Genomic DNA, 27435 nt, shown 5'->3' with positions numbered 1-27435 from the left:
CATTGCTTCCCCCCAATGCAGTTTATTTTCATAGAACTAAGTGTGTCTAGGGTTTTATGATGATTTACAAACCTAGCGAATTCTGTATTACAGCCACAGTATTCCAATACTGTGTGCCCATCTGGAACTCACAGGAGGAGATTATTGTGGGGCCTGAAAATTGTTGATCATAACTATGCATAGTCAACCAGCAATTTCTATTTCAAATTTCTCTGCTTGAACACAAGTTCCTCTTCACAAATTAAAGAGGTCAAGTATTTAGTTTCCCTTAAATAATATTTCTAGCAGGAAGAACAAACTCCCAAAACTCAGTGCTTCCCTAGAAGATGAGGAACCAAAATCCAAAACAACTGCTCTAAATTCACAGACGTGGAAAGGTTGAGGAAAGTGGGAAGAAGTTATTCAGTCTTGGCAAGCCTATTCTCTATCTCTTCCTTGAGATAATGTCTTGAGTAAATTCTATGGAGCAGTGGTGATTATTTCATGTTGGACTAGAGAAGGACAAGGGACTGCAGCCCTTTAAAATTATGTCTCTGGTAACTAACATGGTCTAGAAACTTGCAGGAATGCAGCAAGATGGGGGAGACAATACTTGAACCCTACATAGGTGATTTTGCAACACTCCACAGCAGTGTTGACTTTTACTAGCTAATGACTCTATGACTCTAATTCATCTCACTGTTATCCACTTCCTAACTCATATAGGTTTGGATGGCCTCTGGAGGACCAAGAGTTCAAGTCACATTAGAGAATTAGCAATGACTTCAAAATGCTTGACTGACTGTAGGTATGGGACTATTTCTCCAAAATCAAGTATGGGCATATGGGGTGATTACCATAAAAATCATAAGAGTAAAAGCCATAGTAGCTAACTAAACTAAAATAATAAATGAAGACATGATGCAGTGTTGATTTTGCTCAACTTAGAAAAATAGCAACTTTCTAAATTTGGATCTTTGTAATTTTCATTAAGAGGCTACATTTATATTTTGCGAAGGAAATGTGTAATATTTTCCACTTTTCATTGGAAAGAGCAGTGTGGAAGTTTTAAATGTATTTCATGTTTTACTGTTTGGAGTAGTACAAAATAGTTGGAATGGAGAAGTTTGTTTTTCAAGCTTGTTCAATGTGTTCCCGGCTCAGCAACTGGCTAGTGGGTGGTCTTGTCAAAAAACTTTTCTGTCTTTTTACAGGTTGTTGGATTCCAAATTTTCGATATGAGAAAAGAAACTGCTAGGTTTAAACAGAAAACCTTGAGTCACAGAAGCTGGGGAAAAACTGCTTTTTAGTAACTTCATCACTGTGGATTCTTCCTGCCTCCTCCAGCCCAATAGGGAAGAGACTCCTTGCATGATGTTATCACATGCCCTGCCCAAACCAGAGAGACTGATTTGATCAACCTACGAAGAAGACTCATTGTACCTTATCTCTCCTTTTGTGTTACCTGTTCCCCCCATGAAATTACCGCCCAAGTTAAAGTGGGTTTTTCCCATGAAGTAATTCCTAAGACTCCAAGATTTGTCAAACCTGGTTTTTCCCTTATCTCATCTCTGGAAAGTCCCCAGTTGTAATAGAATGAATATGCAAGCCCCCTGTCGAATATGTAAACTCTGAATCCTTTAAATATGAAGTTGTATGTCCAACAAAGGATTCCAGTTTTCTGCCTCCCCTGGGATCAGGATAGCTTATTGATCTTTGCACAGGTTTTCAGTCTTACGAGTTTCATTAGGCTCTTGTAATATTGTGAATTGATTAGGATAAAAAAAGTGGCAGCTTTTATTTTCAAATGGGCTTATATTCCACCTCTCCACAAATGTAAGTTGTAATAACCCGTGGTCAGCCTCTCCAGTTCCATCCCTATCCTTCTCTACTACCAGAGGTATGAAGGAGCTTTAATGACCATCTTGAATCTTCTGCAAATGTGGGATTTGTTGAAGATTCTCTCATCTTTCAGAGTAGTGTTTTTTTTTAAGCCTGCTGTCACTCTTAGGATGAAAGAGCATAAGGCAAACTGTCATTTGTTGGAAATATTAATAATAAATAAAGTTGAAGACAAAATTGACCACAGCCTTGAGATAGACTACTGTAAAAATGGCAACATTTTGGGGAAAAGTAGTGTCAAGTTTTGTTGTCTTTTTTTCTTCATTTTATTTCTTTCTCCTTGTTCTATAAATAAAAGAAGACAATAAGAGGTAATTACCTAGAAACTCTTATGAATCTGTTACCTAATCCAATAATTTACAATATTTTAAATATTTCTCAAGGTGTCAGGGAGTGTGGATTAAGTTATATGCATTGTGAAAAAATCCAAGAGAGGCTCATATAACAGCTAAGTATCTCTAGAAAGACTTCATGGTGCAACCCAGGCTTAGTTTCTTAAAGGCATCTGTGTCCATGGTAGTCATAATAGGTTAGGGTTTGCTATTTTGTACTCTGTTGGTCATGCTGATGGAGAGGAATTATGTGGGAAGATGAGAGGAAAATTTGTCTGCTGAACTAACTGACTGACCATACACACAGACAGATAAGCTGTTCACTGGATAACACTTACGAGAAGACAGGTATCTTTTCCAGATTTTTCATCTTGGTTCAATTAACCACAGTAAAGTTGAGCAAACCAAAGGTCAGGAAATCCTTTGTAAACAAGTTGTCAAAAGTAACTACCAAGTATATAGCAAAACACCATATTTGACTAAGAAAGAATATTTCTTGCCTGTTTTGAAGGAAAGTTCAAGAAAAAATTACTGGGCAAACTAGACCTGAGCAGCAGATAGATAAAGTACAAACTGTGTTGAGAAACGGGAGGCACAAATAATTCTGGGAAAGAAGCTAGGTGAGTATTGCATAACTTTAATTTACAAACCTTCATTTCACTGCACTAGTAGATCTACTATGAATAGCAATGAGAGTAACATCAATATATTACTTGATCATGAGAAAAACCTTCATTTCTTTGGGGTCTGTCTCACTGCATCGTCTTATATACAGAAGAATTAAAACTTGAAGAATATCTTTAAAATGCTTGGTATGACGAGCATTTTATCCCTGGGATTCTATTTCATGTCTAATTTAGTATATATATCATGTAACATAGTATATATATTTTGCATTTTCATGTTATGGCAGAGTTCATGGCTGGAATGAGAACATTGTGTCACATACAGTGTGTAAAAATAGGTTTTTCATTTCTGTAAAATCTGCTGATTGCTTATCAAATTACACGATAGGCAATACTGGCATTCAATTTTGAATCATTTTCTCAGAAACCAGCATAAAAATATCTGCAGCAGGAAAACTGCACATAGATTATAATGGGGTCAGTGAAGGCTTACTGTTACCCCACACTTTGCCAGTCTATTTACTTGATGCTTTAACTGATATGTTGGTCTCTGAGTCCCCAGCCATAGGAAGCTGAATCTCTGTGCCTAACTGATCAAAATCAAGTAACTTATACTTTCAAAATCTGCTTGTTTCATTTTAAGTAGTAAATCAGTTTTCTGTGTAGTTACTCTGCTAGGATAATATTAATAGATCTTGAAAAAAAAAGAGAAAAAACTCCAAAATTTTTATCACCATGATTGAGTACAAATTCTCAGTATTACAAAGACCAAATTGTTATGCCAAAATCAAGTAAAACAGATTCATTCTGTAGTGCTTTAGACAGTCTATTTGTAAATGTGATCAGAGGTGTGTATTTATAACAAAAATTCAGGCTTCCTTCCAAGTTTTGTAATTGGAATTTAAGATAGATCTAAAGTACAGGTATTTTCAAAAGAGCTGTGTCTGAGCTCCTCACAGGATTGAGTGACTTCAAATCTCAGAATTTGGACTACCTATTCATTTGAACAGGAATGCAGAAATGACAGTGTTGAACTAGGGAAAAATGTGGTGGAGGAAGGGAAAAAATAGAAGAGAGGAAAAGAGATCAGTTATCTCTTAACAGAAGTGGGAATTTAGTCTTTGTAACTTTACTCCTGTTGCTTCTACTGCACGTATTATAGTGTTTGAATCAGATAAATAGGAATTAAACTGGGATTTCTTTAGATTCTACTATCAAATACTTCAGTTTTGTGGCTATCTATATTTATAATGTATCAATGACTAGAAAGGATATAACACTGGATTGTAAAGATGCTTTTCTTTTTCTCATGCATTAAAAGCTTTAGAAGGAACAACTTATCATAAGAGTAAAGTGGGGACAGTAAAGTGAGTTTGTCTTTTCTTCAGTTTGCCAAAAATGTTTTTTAACAGTTGTTTAAATACAAGAAATTTTCCTTCTACTTCCAACACTAGTGCTAGTGTAGCATCTCAGGTCCCCAAGCCTCCCTTTCCCCTTTCTTCTCCTCCCACCCCCCCGCCCCCGCCTCTGATCTTGCTATTTCATGGGGACAGTGCATGAGGTATTCAAATCTCTAAACCTCGTTTAGATGACAATTGTAATGAGGGAAGCTACTGGCACAACATGAATACGTTCTCATGATAGGGACTGTAAATGACGTTTGTAAAACTGACACCTTTCTTAAACTGTTTTCTACAATGAAAAAAATCTTAAAAGCTGATTCCTGGGGGCACCCTGCTGGCACCAAGTGTACAAATAATGTTTGTATTCCAGTTCAGAAGAAGAAAAATGAAAATATTTCATTGAAAGCTGACAGCTTTAAGGAACTTTAAAGGTTAACCTTGGTGTTAATTAGCATATCTATTCATGTCTCTATCAGTCTATTGAATTACTTAGCTGAACATGCACACAAAAGCAAAACTAAGGAAAAAACAGAGAAAGTCAATATTAATAATTCATAAATACTAGGGGCTTCTGACTAACTACTTTTTTCAGGGTGTTGGAAGTCTGCTAGGAACTGAATCCTGCTGCTCCAAAGTTATTTCAGAAGCTCAGAGGGCAAACGTGCCCAAGAATGTTAATGTTTTTGTAAGTGGTTAACTACCAAAACATATTGTGGGTTTTCATCCTCTCAAGCACTTGTTCGTGTTTCTTTGGATTAGTATAAGGTAGGGCTTTTCATGAAATGTTTAACTGACAGTTTTTATATTTGAATTTCATAAGCCTCTGTAGACGATAAAGTACTCCCATTCATGGGATAAAATTCAACCATAATCCTCTGCTACGACGTAAATCAGAATTTCTGAAGAGATTCCAATGCCAATTATGGTAATAATAAGGATATACAACCTCCTTCTCTACCTCAGCTGGATCAGTAGCAATGCTGCTTTTGACAGGTTAACCTGTCTTAAAACTTTTTGGAGGGAGGAAAGGGGAGTAAATTAAAATTTTTGTTATTAAATCTTTCAACTGAAGCCTGAAGTTATCAACATTTTTCAGAATTAACTATTTTTCTGGGAACCAGTTGCAGTGAATGTTGCAGCTGTTGCCTGACATCAAATTGATTTTAGGCAGTATTTATGAGGGATTGAAATGCAAGCTTTAAGCAATTAAGGTAGTTTAGTGAAAAACTCCAGCACTGAGCTGATAATAGTAGAAGAAGATGCATTTGATACTAACCTCTCCACTCACACAAAATAAAAAAGAGGCGGGTGGTAAATGACAGAATAGAGGCTTCAGTTTGTCAAAGCTTGACTCCCACTGTTTCAGTTCAACTATAATACCAGGTACAATCCCCTCAACCATACTGGAAGCCTTGCTTGTAATTGTACATGGACTTTTTTTTTTTTTAACTGTGTGGGGGAAGACTGCACAGGAAAGAACAGTCCCTCTTCAGTGGCAGCAAGGCAGTACAACGTCCTCTCATAGCAATCAGCATCTTGCTGTACTGAGAACAATTAGGATCTTTAGTGGGGATAACTGAAGATTATACCCTGAATCTGTGGGTCAAGTTTTACTGTGCTGTGACAGCAGAGCATCACTGGGGCAGGTTCATGGACAGACAGCATGCAACTTATGCATAACAAGCTTGTTTTTCGGCAAAAGTTTATTGAATGGCGTTTCTTTAGACTGATGCAATATTACAGGCTTTGTTATATTGTTATACTGTTCATCTTCATCATCAGGTTAGTAAGCCAGCATTTGGGTGTTTGAAGAATCTGCATGACAAGAAATTAGTGAGAAGAAAAATATGGGACACGCAGGAATGGTCTAGTCGGGGCTGCAGGGAAAAATTTCAAACTTTATTCAACATTGTCTTCAAATAACTGCTAATATGAGCTTTGTAAGTTATGCTGATTCTCAGATATTTACAATGGTGTAATCTTATTCCAACAATGAGCTCATGGATGCATATCTTAGCTTAAAATATACACAATTAGGATTACACAGAATAGAAATGAAGTTCATATCTCGTAACTTCTTCATCTACCTACCTTAGGAGGTTTGTTCCCTTACACTGACACCTATTTTATAGCTGAGCATGGGTTCCTCTAATGTACCAGGATCGCAAAATAAAATAATTTACCTTAATTCATCACTGCTTTGTAACAGGCTTTCAAACCATTTACAGTATCTCTGCTAAGGGACAGTAACTTCTTGAAAATGTTCTTACTTGATTGCTTATATTTATACGAGCACATCCTTATTTTGTTGACTGCAGTGGCACTCTCTCATCCATCTTTACTCCAGGTTTACTTATTATATACCTACCCTACACCATGTCTGTAAGTAAATGTTTAATTTTTTAGTGGTGCTTGCAACACTAAAGAACACTCCTGAACCTGAAAGACAGTTAAAGTTTCACCATATCTAATGCTAGACTATGTTGTAATGTCCTAAATGCACATGTTCTAGTTCATTTAATGCAATGAGTGAGAAGAGGAATTACTGAAATCATGACCTCTGCTTTGTACATTTTAAGGAAAATTTTCATGTCATCCCCCACGAAAATAACTGAAAAAACAAAGAAACAAAAAAGGTAAGTACACTCCAAAATTTCTTATATGGTGCTAAGAAAAAGACTTTTACTTTTTCAGAGAAGAAGAAAATATTTCAGCTGCTTCCTTGTGTTGTCTAAACTACATTCATAAGTACGTATTCTCATTTTGTTTAGGAAAAGTGACTAGGTCAATTGTTAACTGTAAGTGTTATGTTTTGCTGCATTAAAGATACTTTTTCTCTAACAGATGAGAACTGAAAAGTCCTCAAAGACACATTTTATTTTTGTATTTTGATTTCTTAACTGGTTCTCTCACTCAAAAGGAAAAGAGGAGCAACATTTTAACTAACTAAATAAGTGGTTTTCAGCAAAAGGACAGCCTGACAACATGCATGTTTATTTTCTAACAGCAGTGATGACTCTGTACATCTCTGTATCTACCTGAAAGAATATGATGTATTCCTCTTACATATCAAATGCATTTCTGAATGACAGAGCAATACGATTCAACAGGACTTGCTGTCTATTGGGAAGAGGAGATTTTTTTTATTGTTGTTTTATTGGTTGTTTGTTTGTTTGTTTTGAAAGCCTTGTTTATTGATCTGTTGCCAGTTCTTACTTGACTGTTGTGGTCATAGTGCAGCAGATCCATCACATTCCTGTATCTGCATTACCCATGTATTATATTACCATGGTATTTAAATCAAAGAAGCAGGGTACACTTCCATGAGGGCAACCTTGAGGATGGAGAGGAAAGGTGTCACACTGAAAGGCCACTTCTCATAAAGAGGAGAGCTTGGAGAAGTTATTCTCTATGGAAAGTAACTCAGGAAGCTGCAATGGCACTAAGAGGTAGCTGGAATAGGGGAAAGGGCTGGCACAAACTGTACATGTTGGTAAGCTGCAGCAGAGGACTATGGTTCTACACACTGTTTTGAGTTGGTTTTAATAAAAGGATATTCTGTTGCTGAAATCTGCACTGGGTTGGATTAGATTTTTAGAAGTCTTTCTGAAATAATTTTTTTGAGGCTGTGTAACACGTAAGTCTTAACTGAGACACTAGGCATTGACAAGAAACCTTCACTTCTGTTTTAACTTTCTGTGAGAAATAGCTTCCATGAAAAGAAGGGGGAAAAAATTGGCATTTTCTGCTCTGTGACAGTTTAAAAGGATCTAGTTTATTCTGTGGCCTCCTGTGGCAGCTCCTACAGAAGGAACACTTACTGAGAGCTAGCTGGAAATTCCTAGCAGTTTCTCAGCTGCCACTGACCTTACAAAAATCCATGGTTAATTTCTCACCCACTGCCTTGAAAAAACCTCTTAGTGCGAACAGAGTCATAAAAGTTTTATATAGAATTTTCAGCTGTCAAAATTTCCATAGTTGTTGTCATATATGGTAAACCTCAGCCATTTTATCTTCATTTATTCTACCAAAGGACTGAGTTAGGATGTCAAGAGTTTTCTTGATTTGTATTTCAAACCTCAAGACTCTCATGGCTGGTGCTGCAGACTTATCCTAGTACTGTCCCTAAACATGCTGTAAAACATGTCCTTAATCATTCCTCCCTTTTAAAGAGACATGTCTTACAAGCTGAGGTTCATCCAAGGCCCTCTCCACTGCCTGCTGTATTTTTAATGTTCACACGGCATTTAACTAGCCCACTCTAAACTTCTTCCCAGCCAAGGAAAGATTGATGGTTCATTTTGAAATAAGTATCTTTTATGACTCTTCTTCTCTTGAACAGATTAACCCCTTTTTATTTAATTCACTAGCTATGTGTATGTTGCATTTTAAATTCACTCTTGTTGTGCTCAAGAGTACAGGCTGGCTATGCTGAACTAGAAGACAAGAACTATTGCCACACAGCACCAAGGCCAAGCTCTTCCTCAGCACCACTTTTGTTTCAGAGTTAGATCAATAAATAATTGTATCCTGTGTAAGCACATCTGAAGAATTCTGCAGATAAAACTTGCCCTTTGAGTGTTGTCACTTAGGTATTGTTGTTAGAAAATTTAGTTTCCATCTTAATTGGCACAGAGGTGGTAGACTGCAGCAGGTGTAATATTAGGGTATAGCATCATTTAATCTCAGGAAGGAGTAAAACATTGATGATGCAAGAGTTATTCCCTCTTTTGGAGACTACTTCCTTCCTTATTTCCTTCAGAAGTGCATATTTGAGCATATTAACTTAGCTGGTGAAAAATATTACTTTAAGAACAGGTTTAAAATTGTTTTAATCTTGTTTTATGTGGGTCTATTATTCAGCGTAAAAATATTGTTTGATATTTTGTTAATTTTGGTTAGGGACAGTATTTAATGAACTTTATTGTAAATTTAAATTTTTTGCTTTTGAGGTAAACATTTTTATGTACTTCCTAATTCAGTGAAAAACAGGTTTTTTTTTCCTTTTTCACTTTTTGACCTTGTCAGCATCTGCAATCAAGGTTGTTTACAGACATATTTCTATGGGATATACAAAGACACTTCTGGAGAGCCACTGTATGATGGTATGATGATTTTCTTTAAAGTTTAATTGTGGGCCTGTTTTTGGTAATACACATACCACTTGAAGAGGTATTTGAAACAAAATACTACTTATATCCTGTAGTACCACTGAAACTAAGTGATTTACTTTATATATTGTCTGAAAAATATATCATTAATGGTGACAAAACTACTCTCTACCTCAAATATTTATTATATTAACTACTATGACACCCAAGCAAAAACCAAGAATGAAATTGTCTTGTACCAAACACAGGTGCAGACAGAGAGGAGCAGAGAGTTTGTGTGTTTAACTATGGGTATTTGATCACTAGAATCACAACAGAAAGCCTGAAGAATAGCTGTGGCCATGTGAAACTGTTGGGAGAAATATGAACATTAATTCTACAACTTTTGCAATCTACTGTTTTCAATCCCTATGTTGTTACTATATCTTATTTATTTTTATATCTTTTCCCCCTGTTGCTGTTTTTAGCTTTGTATAGTTTTTTCCTTATATGGTGTACGAAGGGAGTAAAAACTGTACAGGTAAGGTACAGTATGATCTAGATAGGTTAGTGGTGTCAAACAACTGATCACATGTAGGAATTGCTGTCCTTGGCTTCTTTAAGCATTCTAATTATTAATTTGATACGGGGCAAAAAACCCCAACCAAACAAAAAACCAAAACACCTGACTAGGAACGACAGAACTGCTTTAACTTTATGCTAGATTTATAGTTGAGGGCTCCTTCCCCCATCCCCCTACCAAGAAAAAATTAAAACAAAGAAAAAAAAATCATTTCTCTAAGCTAGCACAAAAATTTCAAGTGGATGTAACTTGATTACTCCAGAGGACTGGCTATTAGTAGAGTGGAAAGGAATTAAAAGAAATGGCAAAAAAATATTTAATGCTGTGGATGTGATGTTCAACACAATTACACAACTTTGTCTGATGCCAAACTCAGTCACAATTATGCTGTGATCAGGGAGAAGGGCTGAGAAAAGTGTGGTCTATGGGGTCCTCCCACAAGTTCTCCTACTCTGAGAAGCAGCTTAGGAGGGTGGTATGAGTGGGGAGCTAAAGGAAGGTTTACTGTGGGTTTCGCAGGTGGGTGGTGAAGCTGGCAGTGTATCTGTTGCCTCTGAAGTCCCAGTAAGCAGACCTACTTGCACTTTATGAGTAGTACTCCTAAAGGAGAAAGAAACATAGTATAACTGGGGATATTTTTCATGCCAAATTTCATGTTTGCTTCCATGAAGTCCCAACAAAAATTCTGTTTCTGGTTTATGCTATTCTGGATCAATGCAGGCCTCTTTTCTTCATCTTTTTTTTTTTTTTTAATTTTTCTGGGACTCATTCATTTTAATGCTACCTTTAGTTATCGCTGTTAAGAAACATCTGAGCATACACAACAAGGCATCCCAGTCATCATGGTTAGGCTTCGTGAACAAAGATTTGGGAAGGGCTCTATCCACGTTTGTTACAAGCACGCTGGTGGCTAAGACGGCCAGTACAAGATAGACATATCCGGTTGCAAAAGGTACAGTAGAAAGACTCCTTAGGTGGTGTATTCTGCAAGACACAATTCTTTCTGAGTTGTCTTTTTTCCTCAAGAGTGATGCTGTGTGCTTTCTCAAAAGAGGCAGTGGTGTTAAAGACAGTGTGTCTACAGACCTCCCGATTGGAGGCCAGAGTAGACCAGTTATGTTGATCAATATGGCCAAGGCTGAGATGTTGTTTCAGGGAGTCCTTGTATCTTCTCTTCGAGGCTCCTCTCTTGTGGCAGTCAGTGGCAAGTTCACCATAAAGCAGGCATCCCAGTACTCTGAAGTAAATTCATAGATTGTCCTTAGAAGAGGCTGCCGCCTGGTGCTGCCAGATGAAAAAGGAGCAAAAGTTTGAGTGCTTTGCCAGGAGCACTCAGCTTACTTTAAGATCAGAGCTTTAATTAAATGGGCTCTTCAAAAATTGTATTTTGGCCCTCAATTTTGTAAAGACATTACTTTTCCTGCAAGTTCTCCTTATGTTTGATGAAGTCTTTCATCTTACTTCTGAAACTACAGCTCCCAAGCATTTCCCTTGTTTAGTCCACCCAGCACTCTGCTTCCTTTCTCCTTCCTTGTATGACTCAGATGTTTCGTAAGTATCACTGAGGAACTTTCCACCTCATTGTACATACAAAGTTGTTTTGTTCCCTGCATTATGAAGTTTGATGGGCAGGAGCATGTGGGTGTTTTGTTCATACGCCTTGGGTCTAATTTACCTTTTATTAGTGAAATCTTTCTTTTAACAAATATGAGCTATCAAATAGACTTAAACAACAGCTTTATGGTACAAGTAACATTAGGAAATAGTCACTGCTATATGGAATTGATAATGAAGTGGAATGTATGAATTCTTTATAACCATTAGCGCAAAATAACCATTCCTTTTATAGCAGATCCCTTATTCTGAGATGACAGCTTTTTCCTCTCTTGTGAATATGAAGTGCCATATTATGAATTCAATAGCTGCCTCTTTTTCAGGGCATTGCTGATGAATCTGCCCTGCCCTGTCACTGCACATTATTAGCATTAAACACACTTGCAACACCATAAATTTACAAGATGCATGCCCTATGTGAAAAGCTTATGGTTTAAATGAGATAGGAAAAATTCACAGCAAAACACAGGACTACAGTTCAGGAGAGGCAGAGTGTAAGGATTATTATTCATGATTTAAATTTAGGAGGAAGAACTGCACATGTTAGGAGAAATTTGAAAAAGAAGACAGAGGGCAATTGGTAGCTAGGAAAAGGAAAATGACTCTAGACACAAGACTCATTAAAGCAAATTGTAGCTTGAGATTATCATACTGTCTTCAAAGCTGACATCTTTGTGGCTCTTGCACCAGCAGCAAGGAAGCTGGGGCTGCATGTCATAAGACCAGTACTCCACCTGCCTTTGACCTGTCAGCTGTGGAGCTGAAGTTTATATTTCCTTTTGCTAAGTGACATTGTCACTCTGTTCCTTTTATGCTGTAGGTCAGTTGCAAAAAACCCCAAGGACTCTCCAGTTTCCAAGGATCAATGGCTTGGTCTTCTACCTTCCCCCATGTGTAATATTTCCCCAAAGGACTTTCCTGCTATTCCTCTGATGTTTTTAGGAATAGATACAGCCCTCCCCCACTTCCTGGAGTGACCCATGGAGCCTCAGAGGGCTGCCACTACATAACTAGGGCCTTTAGTGGTCCTCTTACTTCTCTCCTATTGGAGCATCTCTTCCTTTTAATATTAAGAAACTTCAGTCTTCCAAAGCAAGGGATATTTTCAAAACACAAGATTTCTGTAAGAGGTATGTGGTGGATAATGTTTCGTATAATTTCTTAAGAATACCTTTAACGCTGGGACTTAAGGGTAATGAAGACTTAATCTGTAATGGCAGGGACCCTCATACTTCAACCTTAATATTTGAAAGTAATAAATATGGGTATTTAAAAAAAAAAATCATGGAACAGAAGTCTTTCCTAGTAAAGACTGTCATCTGGTTGATTTGGAGCAGACTCTCTTTCCCCACCTTCACAGAATCACAGAACCACAGGATGGCTGAGGTTGTAGGGGACCCCTGTATGTTCATCTGGTCCAACTGCCCTGCTCAGGAAGGACGACCTTAAGCAGTCTGCCTAGGATCTTGTCCATACAGGATAAAGACTTTACAACCTCTCTTGGTAACCTGGACCAGTACTTTGTCACCCTTACAGAGAAAAAGTGTCTACTGACTTTCAGAAGGAATCTCCTGTGCTTGTTTGTGCACACTGCTTTTTGTCCTGCCATTGGGCTCTTTCACTGGAAAGAGCCTGGCTCTGTCTTCTTTGCACACTCCCTTCAGATGTTTGTGCCCATTGATAACTTCCCCCTGAGCCATCTCTTACCCACACTGGACAGTCCCAAGTCTCAGTCTTGCACGTGTTCTGCCTGCAGCTTTTTTTTCTGTAAACCAAAGCTTACTAACATTTTCAGCAGGAAAACTTATTTACCAAAAAACATGGATTAAACTCCATTGAAAATATGTTCACAGAAGTATATTAACCAATGCAAATAGGTTTAATTGCTTTGACTTTCTTTTGAAAAGGTCAGAAAATCTTACCTTGGCATTTACAGAATCAAGCCTGTCATAGTTTTTGAAACAAAATTTCAGAAGAAATTTATTGTGAATATGAAATTCAAAAAAGAAAGCTAAATGAGACATTTCTTTATGGGTTGATTGAAATACCAAGTTTGATTTGAAGAATATTTTTTTATGTTTTCATTCCAGATCCACAAAAAAATATATTTTTTATTCAATAATAGCTTCAATATACCCTTAAAGTAATACCCTTAAAATTAAATGCTTTCAGTGACTGAATGTATTTCGCATTTGTGAACACTGAGTGATGCATACTGAGCACTAATTTGGAAAGTCAGTTGTTTTTGTAAGTCTAAGTAATCAAACAAGAAATTATAAAAAATCTTCTCAAATTAATTGTTGGATCTGTGCATCCAGGTAAATTTGAGTCTTTCATGTTAAGTTAGCACTATGATTGCACAGTTCCATTCATGAATCATTTTTCTCTGCACTGTTTTGTCTATTTCTAGATGACACAAACAGTGGAAGACAACAGTTTAAAATTCACTTCCTCCCTTAACTTTATTTCTTATGCATTTTGCCCTGAGAATTAGGTTAGCTGACATCTGGTTTGGATTTAGTTTGTTGAAGTAGTTACATTCTGAACCCCAAAATATCTGTCATCAGTTAGCAAACATAGTTTCCGCTTGACTTTCAGGAAATGTTTCTTGTGAGAGGGCTGTCACAGCTTTTGTTATATGGCTTGAAAAAGTATTTATACCCCTCTATGGCTTTATAAAGCACCAAGCTCATTTAAATAATCGTACAGTCATTTAGTTAACTTGCTCTTTTTTAAACTTGCCTAACTATAGTGAATGTAGTTTTGATGGCAAAAGAACCTCTTTTATGTAACAGCATTTTTCTTCTCCCTTTTCCATCCCCACCTCACAAAATAAATGCAACACAATTATCGTACTGCTGAGAAATTAGCTCATTTGCAAATGCCACCTTGGAACACAAGAAGAAAGGCATTTATTGAAGCACTAATAAAAGCACCATGTTAGAATAATTTTATGCTGACGGGCCTACAATTGCTCAATATTTTAAGAGCTGTCATCACACCAGCATGAGCTGCATGCAAAAGTACGAATTTACGCTGTGACATCATGGCACTAAAAGTGTAATTGGAATAAAATTACAATGCTTCACTCTAACATTCGGCAGCAAGACAGAGCACTTCAGATGCCCACCCCAGGCTGATCCTTTGCTACGCATCACTGTGCCATGTATTCTGTTAACACATGAAGTATTATGACACAGATTTCTGAAGAGTTCAATGTGTCCTTCAGGTATTTCCAGAGTGAGCTTTCAGTGTGTATTCCATGACCTGTGTTGTTAATACACAGTACACTGCACACCAGCAGAAAGCTCATAGAATATTAAATCATCAAAAGCCACCATTTTAACTCTTTAGATATGGATAATTAAGCAAGCAGTCACTACACAATGTGTGAGGACCTAATACTATAATTTTTTAGTGAGTTAATAAATTCCAGTCATGGTCTGTGGTTAAATGCTAAGCTTCAACAAATGAGCACATCTGCATAAGAACTGTAACTGTAAAATTCAACCTTTTGACTTCTACCACATTTCCATTCCTTGTTGTAACTAGGAAAAAAGGAAAAAAAAGATCTGACAATAGATGTAGGTGAGATATAGGAGAGTGCAATGAATTACATGTCATGTTTAGATACAATATTCTGCTTGTAATCTAGTATTTCCCACCTAAGATACAAGCTCTTTCAGCATAATCAGACATGCTTTTCACCACAGTGCAAGCAGAGGTGCCGATTCTGATTTTTCTTGGATTGCTTTACACCACAGACTTCTACCAGAGTCAATGAGACAAGAACAGCATCTGTGTAATTAAACCTACTTAACCAGATCCTGAGTTTATTAAAATGAGTTTATGGAAAGAAGTAACTCTCTCAAAGGCCATTCACTTGTGCTGCTGTAAAACTAATGCAAGGGAAATTAAGGTAGGGCTAGTCTGAGGGAGCTGGTGACCTTCAGAAATATGAAAACCGTGGGACGCAATTTTTCAACAGCAATTTAGATGGGATTACTCTGGCTGCAGTCATGGTTATTGGTGAAAGAAGTTTCCCATACCACTTTATATATCTTGTTTAATATACCTAATTTTGTTTTTAATAGGTTTGAAATGAGATTGTCTCTCTTGTTAATTCTCTCATTAATGAAAAACAGATTTATTGCTGAACTTAAAATTGGAATGAAAGAATCTTGCTAAGGGGCTGGTAGTACTGGGGTCTCCTAAACTGAAGGTGTGCTGGTAAGGCTGCTCACTACAGGGTGATACTCAGGCAAGGCTTGGCCAAACTGTTGGCCCAGGCAGGTATCTGCATTTCACCTGTCCAAAATCTGCCCTGGCTCCCAGCTCTGGTGACTGATCTAAAAGGTACCTCAGCTGCCATGGTTCTTGGAATGGGACCACAGTGCTGGGAACTTCTCTGCCTGTGGAGGGAGCAAGAAGGGAAGAGGGTTGTCCCCACTTTTCCAGCACATCTCACATCACTACTATAAACTCTTCCTCTTTTTTATATTTAGACCAACACAGCTATAACAAGTCCTTTTACTAATATTAAATGTTACATTTTTTTATTTAAATTGGACACAAACCATGTCTGTGAATTTGTGGCATTTAGTGTGCCCACTCACCAAGAAAATTGCCAAATGATTATTTTTCTAATCAGATTAGTTATAGTCAATTCAAGATCCATGAAAATTCAGCTATTTATTTATTTGTGATTCAAACTGGACCAAATATAATAAAATGAGAAATTTAATCACCCAATAGGAATGTTTTATTTAATCTGAAATAAATCAAGGCATCGTATTTCTGCAATTTTCATACTTCTTAACAATAAATCTAAGCTGACTTTGAAAAATGTTTTCATAGTTAAGAAATGGAAATATTTTGCTTAGAAAATATAATCATGGTGATCTAACCCACAGTATTTTCTTCATTTTTTTCTCTTTTTCCTTTTTTTCTGAAGCTATTTAAACTCAAACCAAAATTCAATATAAATTCCTTTTGTCTAAAAGATCAATTCAAATTACAGCTAATTTCTCCTACAGAAATAAAAATAACTGGATATATGCAAAAGGGTATATCCAAGAAAACTGTTGGGTGTGGTGTGACCAGGAAGGGAATGTGCAGATCTCCCAGAATGAATTTTTTGCCTCACCATCACCTCCTGCACCATCGGGCATGGGCAGACCTTGTACTTTCCCACTACCTTGGAAGGTAAAGCTCTCTTGGACTGACTCCTGATCTCTAGGGTTCCTGATCTTCTGATCTGGATCTCTAGATCAAGTCTCTCTGCTTCTTCTATAACACCTGGCAACTGCTGTGTATCTTATGAAGGGAGAGACAGTAATGGTAGGAGTCACATTCTCCCTGATCCTCCTCCAAAGTGGTTTTCCATAATCTATCCCACATGTGCAGAACATCCCCAGACACATCTGCTGCACAGCTGCAGCTACTCCCAACCCCTTCGTACAGAGCTATAAGTGAACCTCCAAATGGCACCAGGAAAGAAAGGGAGAGATGAAGGAGGTCTGATTCGTAGCATTGGTTTCTACAATTGATTTTCCCGGAAATGATTTAAAGTAGGGAACCCCTTTGTAAACAAAAGGACTAGAGATGCTTTTTGCTTTTTTTTATGGGGTCATCATACATATGATTCTCAATATCACCTTCCAGGTTTTGGATGACTTACTACTCTCAAAAGAGTATATGTTAAAGTATCTTCTTTAGACAATATGCAGTGGGAGCAGAAAGGGGAAACTCCCCAGACTTGAGATGCAGGCAAACATAATGAGGTAGACTTTACAATAACTCCTATTTTACATATTTTTGCTTTATTTTCTGCATCTCATTTCAATTCAAATACATATGTTCATAATTTTCAAAGTGCATGTGCCTGGATATTTACTGTAGAAATAAACAGGCTGAATGAAATCAAGGATATTTTCAAGACAAGGAAAAAGATAAACACTGAAAAAGAGAGAAAATTTTTATTTCCTTTAGCCTAAATCTTGATCTCTCTGCCACTCTTTTGTTACCCAGGAATTCTGTGGGGATAAGTAGGAGCTAATACTCTTGTTCAAAAGTTTTGGGAGCCCTGTAGGTGGGACTTCAAACTTTGGTGAAAGTTTCTTCTAGATGGAGTTGTCTCAAGGGACTGTTTTGTAGCTGTTTCTTCTGTACAATTCCTAAAGACACAGTTCTGTCTCTTCCTGCAACACCAATTCTTACATATAGGGGACCTCATAATAATAGCTTTGCAGCAAGATCTTGCAGGCATCCAAAAATAAGAACAGTCATTGTGAAACGGCAAAATACTTTATTCTTCTAAGCTGACTGAACTTCAGTTTGGCTCTGTATCTTTATTATTCATGAAAGCAGTTGCATTGCCACCAAAAAAATGGTTTGTTCCTGTTGGAACAAAATGTTTGCCTTTATCTTGATTCTGTTGCCAGAAGCTTGTGAATCTGAAGGTGGTAGCACTTCCGTCTTTTACAGGAGTGAAACATCTAGTGACCCTGAGGCCACATGTTTCTGGAGGGTTGCCTGTAGCAGCAAGATTCTTGGAAAAGGCCCCTTAACTCTACTAACTGGATGTCAGTCAGCACAAAAGGCCTGTGATTTCTGTGAATAATAGATGCTATAAGACTCATGACACCTACAGTCCTGAAATTTAGATTTATAATTTCCATTAACTTGAAAATTGAAATTAAAATACTAGTTGATTTACTTGAAAGTACAGTTGATTCAGTATACTGTTTTGCAAGTGACTTTGAATACGTGTTTTTTTTACCAAAAAGAACACAAATCCACCCTTATCTGCTCCATGTTACAATCTATCCATTATAAAAGATTACTTATTTGAAATCTGTCTAGAATTGTGCCTGTAAGTGCTTTCTTCCCATTTTTACTTCTGTAAGACCTCAAATTTGAAGACCTCACCACAATCTGACCAGAGGAGAAGTACTGTTGGACCTGTTGCTCATCAACACAGAAGAACAAGGGATAACAAGTGGTGGTAGGTTGTAGTCTGCAATGATTGTACACTGATAAATTCATAGTCTTGAGGGAAAGGGACCTGTTGACAAGTCGAGTCAGAGTGCTAAATTTTAGGAGAGACAACTTTCAATTTTGTAAGAAATAAGTGGATAGAACTTATGAGAAACTGCCTTCAGGACCGTAGGAAACAAATGGATTTGTCAACTCTTTAAGGACGTTCTTCTTTAAGCATGAGAGGATGGGATTAGGAAATCTAAGGCATAATCGGAGCTGACTGTGGTGAGGGTGATACAACAATGTTAATTTTAAGTATAATGATAATAATTAACAACAATCATCACCACCAATAATAATTAATATTTAATAATGCTGCTGCTGCTGCTGCTGATGATGATGATGATAATGATGATGAAGGGTTTTTGTGAATGTTTGCTACAGGCCACCTGACCAGAAGGAGGAAGAGGATGAGGCCTTCTACAGGTAGCTCAAAGCAGCCTCAGAGTCACAGGCACAAACAGCCCAGGAGGTTCCTGGAAAGCGATGATGACAACTGCCTGTCACAGGTAATGGAGAATCCCGCAAGGAATGCTGTGCTGCTTGACCTCATACTAACAGGGAGGGCTTTGCTGGAGATATATGAAGGCTGCGGCAACCTAGGCTGTAGTGACCATGAGATTGTGGAGTTCAACATCAGGCGAGGAGGAAGTAAGGCAGTAATAAGATTGGAGCCATGGACTTCAAGAAGGCTAATTTTAGCCTCTGCAGGGATTTCTTGGAAGAATCCCATGGGGACAGACTCTGCAAGAAAGAGGGGTTGATATTCCATGACAACCTCTTCCAGGCTCAAGAACGGTGCGTCCTGATGAACAAGAAATCAGGCCAAGGGGGCAAGAGACATCCGTGGATGAAGAACTCCTGTCATTACTCAAGTGTGAGCACAAAACACACAGGAGACGGAAGGAGGGTCAGGTCATTTGGAATGAATACAGAGGTCATCAAAGTATGTAGAAATGAGACAAAGGCAACCAAGGCCCACCTGGAATTAAACATGGACGAGGATGTCAAGGACAGCAAAAAGAACTTTTTCAAATAGATCAGTAACAAAAAGGAAATAAAAGATAATGTGGGCCTGTTACTAAATGGAGGGGGCAACCCTGGTAACAGAGGATACAGAGTTATTAAATGCTTTCTTTCCACTGATCTTCACTGAAAAGACCAGTTCTCAGGAATCTCTGACACAGGAGAACAGGGTAAAGGAATTTTGGAAGAAAGACTTTCCCTTGGTCATGGGGGATTGGATTAGAGAACACCTAGGAAGACTTAACATCCACAAGTCCTCGGGCCCCATCCACAAGTGCTGAGAGAACTGGTGGACGCCATAGTTGGACCACTCCTGATCATCTTTGAAAGGTCATAGAGATGAGGAGAGGTGCCTGAGGACTGGAAGAAAGCAAAATGCCCCTCCAGTATTCAAAAAGGGCAAGAAAGAGCACCCAGGGAACTATTGGCCACTCAGCTTCACCTCAGTCCCTGGAAAGGTGATGGAGCACCTCATTCTGGAGACCACCTCCGTCAGCATGAATGACAGGAAATTGATCGGGAGTAGTCAACATGGATTCACTAAAGGTAAATTGTGTTTGACCAACCTGATTGTGTTCTATGGTGAAACAACTACCTTGATGGATGAGGGGAGAGCAGTGGATATTGTCCACCTCAGCTGCAGCAAGGCTTTTGACACTGTTTGTCACAACATTCTCATAGGTTCCCCTCATAGCTGAGAGGAGTGGCCGATACCCCAGAGAGCTGTGCAGCCCTTCAGAAGAACCTCAATAGACTGGAGAGATGAACAGAGAGGAACATTCTCAAATTCAGCAAAGGCAAGAGCAGGGTCCTGCTCCTGGGAAGGAATAACACTGGGCACCAGCACAGGTCAGGGTCTGATCTGATGGAAAGCAGCTCTGTGAAGAAGGATGCGAGGGTCCTGGTGGACAACAAGCTGTCCATGAGCCAGATGTGTGTCCTTGTGGCCAGGAAGACCAATGGTATCCTGGGGTGCGTTAGGAAGAGTATTGCCAGCAGGTCACTGGAGGTGATTGTGCCTCTCTATTCTACCCTGGTGAGGCCACATCTGGACTACTGTGTCCAGTTCTGGTCTCCTCAGTACAAAAGTAACATGGAGTTCCTGGAGGATGCCTAGCAGAGGGCAACAAAGGTGATTTAGGGACTGGATCATCTCTTTTTCAAAGAAAGGCTGAGAGAGTTGGGTCTGTTTAACCCTGAGAAGAGACAACTGAGATGTCATCAACGTACACAAGTATCTGAAGGGAGGAAATGAAAAGCATGGAGCCAGGCTTTTCTCGGTTGTGCCAAGCCATAGGACAAGAGGCAATGGGCAGAAATTAATGCACAGGAAGTTCCTTCTGCATATGAGGAAGAAATTCTTTACTGTGCAGGTGAACAAGCACTGGAACAGATTGCCCAGAGAAATTTTGGTGTCTCCTTCACTGGAAATGCTCAAGATCCACTTAGTCACAATTCTGTACAATGTGCTCTAGGATGACCCTGCCTGAGCAGGGAGGTTGGACCAGAAGACCCACGGTGGTCCCTTGAAACCTTACCTTACAGAACTCTGTGATTCTGTGATTCTGCTTTACAGGTATGTAGACCAGAAAAAGAGATTGAAGAAAATGTACCTTCCCCTACTAAATAAGACAGGAGAGCTGATGACAAGAGTAATGGAGAAAACTGAAGTTCCAACAATATTTCTGACCTTGATTTTTAATGATAAGTTCTCTATCAGATTGCCTATGTACCCATGGTGACTGCCAGAGAAATGGAACGTGCAGTGTGGCACATTTGCTTTCAGATCAACATTAGAGAATTTTTTCTCAGCATACAGTTTAGTTGAAAACTCTAATACTATTGTCCAACTGATTTAACAACCATTTTAACACTGCACGTATATTTTCCTCTGTATTTGTAGTAATTAAAAATGTTGTGTTTGTTCTCTTTGATGATGCTGGTATTTTTATTTTTTTATGTGTGGTTTTTCTGTGTGTTTCACCAGTGAGCTGCTTATTCCTTGAAACTTCTCTTTCCTGAACACTTCTTTGTTTTAATTCTGCATATTCCAGATACCTCAGAGATATCTTAATATTCCTGGGAATGTTGTTTTCTCAAGGAAAGCCAGTGTATACCACATTTGCCAATGTGTAATGGTTTAACTTCAGCTGACAACCATGCCACACTCAGCTGCTTACTCACTGATCCACCTGCCAACAGGACGGGGGAGAGAACAGAGAGAATAGCAGTGAGAAAACTAGTAGGTTGAGATAAAGACTGTTTAATAGGTAATGCAAAATCCACACATGCAAGCAAAGCAAAACAAGGGATTAATTGAACAATTCCCATAGGTAGGTGGGAGTTCAGCCATCCCCAGGAAACCAGGTCTCCATCACACATAATGATGACTTGGGAAGACAAATTCCATCACTCCAAATGTCACCCCTTCTTTCTTCTTCCTTCTGTCTCCAGCTTTATATGTTGAACACAATGCCATATGATCTGATATATCCTTTTTTTCAATTAGGGTCATCTGTCCCGGCCATGTCCCCTCCCAGCTGCTTGTGCGCTCCCAGCCTGGGACCACCACTTTGGTGAGGTGGTTTGAGGAGCAGAAAAGGCCTTAATACCCTGTAAGTGCCACTCAGCAGTAACAAAAACATCTCTGTATTACCAACACCGTTTCCAGTGTTGATCCAAAACTCAGCCCCATACTAGCTACTGTGAAGAAAATTAATTCTACTCCAGGCAAAATGAGTGCATCATATGTACACAAATCTTTGTTTCTGGTTTCTAGTTGTGTAATAAAATGGCAAAATTCTTACTGTGCTTATGTTTTAATTAGTAAAATCTGTTTCAAAATAGCCCCTTATAGGAGTAAATATAGTTGAATTACTGACAATGAGGACTTTGTCATGTTTGGCAGTAGGTGCAGAGGAACTGTGTATATGAGAGGTAAGCCAAAAACATCGAAGTTTTGGAAGGGGAAGAGACCAAGAAAACTGCACTTAGTGCAAACCGGGCATACAGAGTAGCTGATTGTGAGAGATCATGTTTATGCAAAAACCATTAAAGTGCTTCTCTGAGTTCCAGGTCCTGACCCTGCATCAATGCTCCCCCAGGAGCTGTTCTGAAGCCTTCTCTCACCTACCAATAACTACAGTCAGCCCTACTGTCCCTTACAGTTATTGTATTTTGTGTGATTACGTCAGATAATTTCTGGGCTGACCATGACCTTTACAAATATTCCTGCGCATTCACACATCTATGGTTGATGCTGTAGGTGTTTCCTCATACATCCGGTCTACTATTTAAAATGCTACTTCCCTGAATTTTCTATTAAGTAGCAAATAATCATTCTCATTTAGATTTGAATGCCATCTTTAGTAAATCACATCTGATCCTGGCATGCTTCACACTCAATTGAAACTGAAAAAAAAATTCCCGAACTGACTTGGATCTTGCTACTTAAAAAAAAAAAAAAAGTAGTCACAAATTCCTGAAACTCAAGTTCCCAGTTAGTCTGAGACACCACATGTAGAGCTTGAACAGAAACTCATTTCACATCCTCCTTTTGATATCATACAGACCAGTGTAAAAGATTGTACTAGGGGTAAAGTTCTTGTCTGATAGTCTCATAGTCAGACACAAGCTGCTACGGTCATGTTTCTGACTGTCAAAATGCAAATTGCCTTAAATGGTGTACCAGGGGTTAATTACACTGATACTTTTGGTCTGTGTTCGGCCCAGCCACCTGTAAAAGCTTTGTTCTTTCCCTGCCAAGTTAGGAGAAAACAAGCACTGATAAAACGGGAACTTTGTCCTTGGAGAGAGTTCTTATATAAACTATATTTAATTGCTGTTTTATGATTGGTTGATGGTCCTCCAAGATTGCTTGAAAGAAAGACTGAAGACTATGGGCATGAAGTAAACCCCTAGACTCATTTGAAAAAGACCCCCCCAGCTGCAGTGCACAAGCATGGGGAAAGCCATGCATGTGCAGAAGAGATATTACTTGCATAATGGAAGGTGGGACTGAGGAGCACTGTGTTTCCCAGAATGGCAATGGAAATAAAAAATAAAATTTATCTGATTTCAGATTTAAGAGTACTTGCCTTTTCTTTTTTTTTCTTCCCGTTCTTTCTGATGATTTAAAAAATAACTTGGTATTATACTTTAAATGTTGAGGGTTGCCTCCTCTATAATTAACACAAATACAGGAAAATCTCATTGTGAGGTCTGAAAAACAGCTACTTCTTTTATCAGTAGATAGTTTTCCTATTACTCTAATTTTAGCCATTAATCTAAAATCATATATTGTATAAAAACTGTATGCATGTTAAAAAATATTTATTATGTTTTCTAAAACTCCCTTTGCAGATGTCAGCTTGCGAAGTTAAAGAACTAGATGAAGACATCAAGTCCTGCCAGTCAAAGGTAAAGCACAATAAACATTATAGATCAAGGCTGTAGTTGAATCTCCTATCCAACCGCAAAACAAACAACCTAGACAGTTACCTAGGCTTCTAAGAATTTAAGATTTTGTGTTGGATGAAGGCTTGAGTCTGACAACCTTTTTGTTTCCATTTAAACAGAAGCGCTGGACTGGATGAGAAAGAGTTCTTTTTAGTTCTAAAAAATACATCAAGCATTAACTTCTCTCTGTAGGATCTCCTCTCTGTGAAGAAAATAAGGATGGAAATCTGTGCTGGTAAACCTCAAGGACTGAAATCCTGTCTATGGCACCTAAGTCAAGAAAGGTTTAAAATGCTGGAATGCCTTCATAGAAATATAAAAAAAATGTAATTTATTTCCTGAACATAATCTTGCAGGAAAAAAAGAAAGGAAACAGCTACAGTGTAATTTTTACTTCAATTAACTTCATGGATCCAATTCAGCAATTGTATTACACTGCTTGTGAAATCTATTGACCCAGTGGGAGAGCTCTGTGCAACATATGCCACAAGACAAATCTTTTGGGTCACAGGTGTGATGAGTACTAGAATGCTGGCCAGCCTAGAATGCAGTCTTTTTTTTGAGAGGTTGACCTGTGAGAACAGAGGGAAACAATTTTTAAGAGGTAGAATACTTTTTCTTACAAACTGTGAGAACTTTGGCTGGGCTTGGGGTCATCACTGTCTGCAAATATTTCTTTCCTTATGTTATATTCACTATGTATCTTGACCTATTAACCATGAAAACAGCTCCCAGCTTTCAGCTACAAGAATTCCTACTTATTACTAATTTGTCTCGTAGTCTGAGACATATTCTAGAGGCTAGTGAATCTTCACTTTATTTCACTCAATTTTCAGGTTTGTGAGTATAATTTTATTCTCTTCAAATTGTTTCCATTTTAGATTTTTTTCTTTTTTGAATGCTGATATGCTCTATTGCCTCTAAGTCAGGCACTCTTTAATTCGTTATCATTTCCCCTTTCGTTTTAAATACATAGATAAAAGAAAGTTACTTGGGCATATAGTGCAATTAATGAATTTTTTGTAACTCTTGAGGAAAAAGATGTTTGATTCCCTGCCCCTGTTGCACCCTCAAAGATACCATACTCACGTTCATTGTGCTTTGAATATGCTTTCTTTAGTTAAGAGCACAAAACTGCTTCCTTTTTCAGTCTAATAAAAAATCTGCTGTCTATTTAAGTGAATCTAGGAGTTCTCTTCCTCTCACTTTGTTTATTTTGTCTTATTTCAAGCAAAATTATAATGATAATGGGTACATGCCCATTGGTTCTGTAGGGTAGGTTTAAACTGCATATGAATACGTTAAGGGCTATACAAATTTCAGACATAGAGGGTTTCTGGCCTGATGAGCTTCTAGACATAATATGCTGTTTCTGGTGTAACAGTGTTATGGCTCACAGTTAATCGAAGTCCACGTAAATACTCAGTAATAGAGACTGAATTTAGTCAAATGATACAATGTCTGTTATTATTCTACTCTGGATGATAGTTTGCAGATTTTTCCTTCTTTGAGAGACACTTCATACAGACATAAGAAGTCAGACCAAATTTCTTAATGTCTCTTAGGAAGAAAGCCAATTTTATATGACAGTAATAGATTAAGGTCAAGTGTTTACTTTTCAATCAATTCATACTGATTCAGAAAACACAGCTATTTAATTGCATGTTCAGTCTTCCTGGCCATTTATAGAAGGTTTTTGTTATGCTAACTCTAAAGGCTACATTTTCAACGTAGGCAAATCCCATTAGGTGTAACTGGGACTGGTTGTTAATATGTAACCCTCCACGTGCCTGCTTTTGAGAGAGATTTTACCTTAGATGTGGAAGTCTGAAATGTTACATCTCTACCCAAACAGCAACCTCTTCTAGAGCACCTAGTGAAAGATTTAAGGCTGTGGTCCTTGCACGCACTGGTGCAGTCTAAGCACACTGACGGTGTCCTTTCTGCTGCACAACACAGTGACAAAAAAACCACTTGTGATTTTAGCAGAATCCAGTTGAACTTGAATGGACCTTTGAGGACCATTTTGTTCTGTCTTTCTCTGGAGCAAATGCCAAGATTGTTGTGGTCTCGAAACTTGCTGTTCCATTGTAATAGGATATGCGTTTAAATTAGAGCTCTGTAAAATGAAGGATACTTATGTTTAGCATCATTTTCAGTAATCTAGTGGAAAACCTGCAAACTCTGCCTGAATGGCTGGGCCCGAAAGGGCTTAGTGGCTGGATGAAGGCTGAAAAAGAACACCATGTTTTAATACGGATATTTTGCTTCTGATACACCACCAGCAGTAAAACATAGCAAATAAATCCTATTAATTTTCTTTCCATTCTAACATATTTTTTCCACATGTTTTCAGAAAGATGTTGTTTCCAAAGTCTGGATTTAAAGCTGAACATTTCTTGGACAACCCCTGCCTCAGTGCTGTTTTGTTGTTGCTGCTGTTATTGTTGTTAATTGTTTTTGTTGGTTTGTTTGTTGTTGCTGTTTGTTAATATTTTATCATATATGTGAAAAGGTGGATTTTCAGTTACAGTTTATCTCTTGAAATACTGCTTGGTTTATCTTTGGATTCAGAATCTAACTCTGAATTTGTCAAGAGACTTTTTCTACATTTTTATTCTTCACTAAAATGCTTTTATAAAAAAAAGGAAATAAAGTAAATCTTTGTAATGTAACTAAAGCCAGACATGCTCAGAATACTTCATAGATTTTTTTAAGCTAGTGAAATAATTTGTTTTTTCCCTTTTGTTTTGTTTTTTCTGTTTTTGGGAAGAAGAGAAATAGAAGGAAATAGAAGTGAGAGCTCAAAATTCACCACTTGCTGAACAGGTGAATTGTGTACGTATATGAATATACTTCTCCTATCCTTGTAATGCTCCCAAATCAGACTTCCAGTGCAGAAGTCCCACTTGGTCCCACTTGATCCCAGTTGGACCACCTCTTTTCAAGTGTTATAATTTCACTATTTGGATTTTGACAATGCCCATAAAGATATATGTTCACAATTTGAAAAGGGTCTAAGGACAGCCTTGGTGGAAAGTAATGTCTAATGTATTGTGAGTGATGACTATGGCAAATACTTCACAAGAATGCTATAAAGCAAAGGAAAATAAAACAAAGAAAAAATCAAACAGCGAGAGCTGAGAGACTTCCAACAAACTTTGTCAATAAAAACAAGAAAAATACTTTTTCTAACTGTTAAAATATTATAACTGAGATTAAGTGTGGCTGCAAATAAGTTTGCTTAAGACTGTATGTTACAAATAATTTTCTGGATTTCAGGAGACAACAATATTACGATCAAATCTTGTGGGGAACATGTTTCAGGGGTGCTGGGTGGTGCATCCTGGGAGAAGTAGTTCCCAAAATACATTCTAACAC

At 37.9% G+C, this 27435-nt stretch overlaps 1 long non-coding RNA gene across 1 annotated transcript; it reads left to right on the top strand.

Annotated features, from left to right (window-relative positions):
* Nucleotides 1-6831: 6831 nt before the first annotated feature.
* On the top strand, nt 6832-25221 carry LOC127477325 (uncharacterized). Its single transcript, XR_007906926.1, has 4 exons — nt 6832-6878; nt 22106-22211; nt 23959-24015; nt 24174-25221. It is a non-coding gene; the product is annotated as an uncharacterized LOC127477325 (long non-coding RNA).
* Nucleotides 25222-27435: the final 2214 nt, after the last annotated feature.

Source organism: Manacus candei, unplaced genomic scaffold (genome assembly GCF_025592945.1).
Source record: "Manacus candei isolate 608988 ecotype Guabito, Panama unplaced genomic scaffold, ASM2559294v1 h1tg000051l, whole genome shotgun sequence".
NCBI classification, from domain to species: domain Eukaryota; kingdom Metazoa; phylum Chordata; class Aves; order Passeriformes; family Pipridae; genus Manacus; species Manacus candei.
This window is presented reverse-complemented; position numbering and strand designations above follow the sequence as displayed.